Source organism: Papaver somniferum, chromosome 11, assembly GCF_003573695.1.
Source record: "Papaver somniferum cultivar HN1 chromosome 11, ASM357369v1, whole genome shotgun sequence".
Taxonomy (NCBI): domain Eukaryota; kingdom Viridiplantae; phylum Streptophyta; class Magnoliopsida; order Ranunculales; family Papaveraceae; genus Papaver; species Papaver somniferum.
Window position 1 is genome coordinate 100,835,484 of NC_039368.1, and position 5,160 is coordinate 100,840,643.

The following is a 5,160-nucleotide window of genomic DNA, read 5'->3' on the forward strand; positions in this document are numbered from 1 at the left end:
TGACGCAACAAGAACTGTCATTTTGTTATATCTATTAACTTAACATTACATCAAGGAATCTCACAAAATGTTTTAAAGGGAAAATGAACTCATCATTGTTGGATGTCTCTAAGGCAAAAAAAAAATAACTGATATACAAATAAATGAAGTACTTGCCCATATTGTTTACTTGAGCTGAAATACATGAAATCTTTCATTGCACAGAATAGGGCAAGTATGAATACGTCTGCTCCAATTAACTTTAAGTTCTTCCATCCCAGAGATCCTTAGTACTGCAAGAGTTAAGTTTGAGGATAAGGCTATGTGGCCGTGAATTTGAGTCATGAAATGAATGATGCATTTGGAAATAATCTCAAACTATTTAAGATTTGAAGGTCTAATACAACTAAGATTGAGTGAATGTATTGACATTAGAGTTTCAGCAATCACACCTCGTGCTCATGGAATGGAAGGAAGAAATACGTATGCCCTGTGCTTTCTGTACGTAAGTGAAAGCTTCATTCATTTGGATAAAGGTAAAGAGTTGGATTTCTGCGCAAGTATAAGAATAAGTATCAAGGAAAATCCATGAATCTAATATTTAACAGAACCTAACAGCACATTGTAATTAGAATTCAAAAGAGGGGGATTTTCCATAATTGTAACAGGTTATAATATTATCACCTTAGCAAGCATCTTTCAATTTAGTACATCCAGTAATAGTCCATGTTTTTTGGAGTCACAATATCAAGCTTTTAGTTGAAGCAGTACAATAAGTTTGCATGTTGGTAGCTTGATAGCTGCTTGTACTGCCGACTTGTGAGCCTCCCCATGACTCAAATTGTTGACCATCCTTCTTCCACCTAAGTGTTGTACTGAAACACATGTCAAAAAGCTCAAATTGTTGACCATCCGAGACAACTAAACAGAACAATAAATACTGATCACATGGCCGGTAGTCCTGACTGGTCTAAAACTGGTTCAAGATGAACTGGGGTTACTAGGCTATACCAATAGGGTTCACCAGTAGGAAAAATCCTCAAAGAATTGGACTTGCAGTTTGTTTCTTGAACTTCAGATCAGAAGCTTTTTTATTGGCTTATTCAGTGACTTCTCAAAATACTACCAAAGAAGAATGCAAAGATACATTCACTCTTATAATTAAAGAACAAAAACTAACAATTTGTTTAATGTTGTATAGGCCTATATTTGTGTGCTTACATCTGCGAAGTTCATCGGCTCCATTAGGTTCCAGCAGAAAGCCTTAGTCTCTGTCTGTCAAAAATACAGATTCCTGTCAGCATCTCTTACTAATGTCAGTTGAGATGAGCCCATAGGTAATAAAAGCACAATGTTGATGATAATTCAATTAGTAAGATGGAAAAGCTACATGGGAATGATATAAAACAATTCTAATATGACACTTAGCAAGAAATACCTGCATGATCAGCTTCCTCACTGGAGTTAACAACCGATCATATAAGGTAATGCTGCGATCACTGAAAACCCCCAAAAAATGGAAAACAACAAATGTGAGCAACTCTTCTTTCTTTCTTTTCTTCAATCTACAATGTGACACTAAACGAAGTAATGACTTGAAGCGCATACTAAATGAGATAGCCTGAAATCATTCGTCGTTACATACCTGCTAGATGTAGATAAAATATTTGGTTCACCATGATTAAATTAGCTCTGACCTATTTCACAAGATGTACTATGTCATATAATGCGGATTGGCATATGTAAATTACTTGTATCAGAAAGTGTGCAAACCTACTGTGATCCCATATATCAACTTGAGCATCAGCTGTCGCAAATTGATCACCATCCCACTGGTAATCAACAGCCCTGAAACAAACACCAAAGTAATAGGTAATTAATGAAGTTTGGAATCTAACAATAGTTGTATCTAAGAAGATTATATTAGTAAGTCTGATTTCTCTCTGATAAAAGCTGCAAGCTAACAATTCATACCAGAAGCATTCTTCCACACATAAACGGCCAGCGGCTAAAAAGTAACAAAATATCTACATCAGAAAAATAAAACTTACATCTACTTCCACACATATTGCAAACCAACAGATGATTCATCTGTTTTCATAACACTTGAGTGTGGAACATCTCACCGAAGTCGATGTAAAAGGGAGAAATACACACCCCTATTAAAAGATGCATAAATATGTACTAAGACATTATGGCGCGGTCAAACGATAACTTCAAAATGGTAGCATGTCCTTAACGAACAAACCTTACCATCTCATAGTAATTTAGGGCGCGGTTAAGATCACCTACACGTAGCATTACTTGGCATGAGCTCTGGTGTAGGTCCCCTCTCTAAAGATCAAACTTGTAACCGTCTGGATCTTCAATAAACGCAATTACAACACTGCCACCTTTGACAGGACCAGCTTCGCTCATTAACCTAAGTGCTTCTTTCGTAAGTGGTAACTGAATTTTGAAATAATGGAAGTGTCAAGGTAAATATATAAGAAATCTTGGCAGCATATGTCCAACGTGTACCATACAGTGGTGTCTATAGACCAATTCTTAAAAGTGTAAAAAGAAAAAACACAGGGAAGTCAACACGACAAAAACCAAACCATGATAAAACAATTTCCTTAAGACATACCGAATCTCCTATGTTGATGGACTATGAACACAGGCAGGATGTTGTGTTGGTTCCACACTAAATTCTCCCTCTGGGTTTGAGATGATGTGCATTCGGGTCAAACTCACATCCCTCCATGTTTGAGTAAGGGGGCTAACGTAGATAACACCATCCAAGCATTTCAAACATCATTTAAAATGTATGGTGCTTCACTTTCATCCATCAAGAATCAAACAAACAATCAAAGGAAGACAGTATAAGCGAATAATCGAGCGGATGCAAAAATACAATTAAGCAAGAAATTACAGTTACATCAATTACAATAACTATCAAGTCTGTGTATACATTTCGCTGCCAAAGATTCTTGTACGTTCATGGATTTCACTATCATGAAATCTAAGCACACTCTCTAACCCCACCTCTAGCTCATTTTTACGAAATCTAAGAGAAAAAGACAAGAAAAACATGAAAGGGAATCAATTTATACAAAATAAACTGAAGCAAGATATAGAACCCAGATTGTGAATGCGTTTAGGTGCAATAAAATCCAAATTGGCGTCTTCAAACTTGAAAGATGTTTGTTTATCTGATGCTACAAGTGCTTCAAAAATAAACAAGACCTAATTTAGTGAGAGAAATAAATAAAGGATTTGATTAGGAGGGAGAAAATAGATAAGTAGAGATTTGAAACGGAATTGATGTAACAAAAAGAAAGAAGATTGAGTCAACACTAGAATAGAAAATTGAATTCTAAGTGAACACAACGAAGTGTTAATATGCTTGACCCTTGGAAGAAGAGATTACAATACCACCATCATTATTTTATCATATTTTCTAATTCTTATTCAAGTCCGCTTGCATATACTTCTGATTAATGGAAACAAATTGCAATTCTGATTAGAAAATGCTAAACAAATCTACAAAAAGATTAAAAAAAAAAGAAACTTACTGAATGAATTAGAATTGAGCAAGCAAATTGATTACAGAAGTTGGTTTCCATATTTTAAGGAACTGAAAATACAATCGTGGGTTACGTTAACTGATAATTTTGGAAACCCTAACTGAAAACTTTGGGGAAAATCGGTATAATAATGGAGAAGTGAGATTTACCCCATATCACCCAGATCTTGATCATCTTCAACCAATGATGATGTTTGGATAAGAGTCTGTATTCTGGGTTTTGATGTTCATCATCGCTTCCAATAAATAACATAAATCAGAAACAAAATCAAAATCTAAATGAGAAATAAAAGAAGAAATCGAGAAATATAGATTGAGAGACTGAGATGAGACAGAAGAGCAGAGATTGGGAAACTGCAGAGAGAGGAATAAAGAGAAGAGAGGGTTTCGGCTGCGGCTGCGGCTGCGGCTGCTCTGCGAGTAAGGAAGAAGAAAGAGGTTGAACAAAAAACTTATCTCTTTGTTAATCCCGATTGTCTAAGGTCAATGGGTCAAGGAGTCAAGGGGCGGAAGTATATCAATACCATTAAAAGGATATCAAAAATATGGGCGGAAAAAGAGTTGAAAAGTGTTACCTGGAAGCATGTGAACCGCATGCTTCTGATCTTCGCAGTTGCTACTAGCAACAGAACCCTGGTCGTTGCGAGATTCGTAACAGATAATAGCAATCGCTAAAGTTTAGCAATATCTTTTTCTTGTTGCTATTTAGCAACATCTCTAGTTCTGTTGGTAATCTGGGTTGCTAAATGCTGAATTTGGTGTAGTGATCCAAACATGGTTATATGTTCTAAACTCTCATTTCAATCATTGAAACATTCTTAGAGGATGTTATATAGTTGTTATTCACAAACTATTTTTCATCAAAGCGATTTTCAAGTAATTGAAATAATCAACATGACTTTCTTCACTAGTAAAGATGAACTTGGCCAAAGCGAAAGCTTACCAACACATATTTCGAGAAATAGATAAGCGAGATAAACTCGGCTTTAAATAGCAAATGTGTATAATCGAAGTCTATGTAGCAATACGATTTTTGTCTCAAGATAGGAGATAGAGTAGATAGACTTCTGAGTGATAGATAAGTTCAAGTCTCCACATACCTATTTGTCGATGAAGTTCCACCAGTTCCTTGAGTAGTTCTTCGTCTTTGTATGATGATCTCCATGGAGTTTTTGAGCTCAACTACACTTTCTATCCTAGTCCGAGACTTAGCTATAAGTAGACTAGAAATCAAGATTTATAGTTTTGGCAACTAAACTTGACAAACAAGCTTGAGATAGCAACGCTTGCGAGTTTGACCAAGCAATGCTCTAACAATCTCCCCCTTTGTAAGTTTTAGTGACAAAACTATCAATACATATGGAATACAAAATAAATAAACTTCGCAGCTTCTCATCCACATGCTTGATCTCCTTGGTTCTTTAACATTACTCGAAATATTCGTCACTTCCAAGTACTCCAATGATTCCAAAGATATTCAATGCAGCATCATCGTTGTTGAAGATCCATATCCATAAAAATGAGAAAACAATAGCTCTCAATCATTGTTATACAGTGTCACAGTATTATTATACAACATCAAAGTTCAATTGTATCACAACTTCGACAACAAT

At 35.6% G+C, this 5,160-nt stretch overlaps 1 long non-coding RNA gene across 6 annotated transcripts; it reads right to left on the bottom strand.

Annotated features, from left to right (window-relative positions):
• Positions 1-3,954, bottom strand: LOC113323307. Of its 6 annotated transcripts, none has more exons than XR_003347534.1 (11): positions 3,698-3,954; positions 3,537-3,598; positions 2,609-2,799; positions 2,233-2,427; positions 1,757-1,827; positions 1,625-1,676; positions 1,418-1,478; positions 1,201-1,254; positions 664-854; positions 432-531; positions 1-272 (listed from the first exon to the last, which is right to left on the bottom strand). It is a non-coding gene; the product is annotated as an uncharacterized LOC113323307 (long non-coding RNA). The 6 variants fall into 6 exon arrangements; XR_003347531.1 differs by having other exon boundaries at positions 2,609-3,188; XR_003347536.1 differs by having other exon boundaries at positions 2,609-3,598.
• Between the last annotated feature and the right edge of the window lie 1,206 nt (positions 3,955-5,160).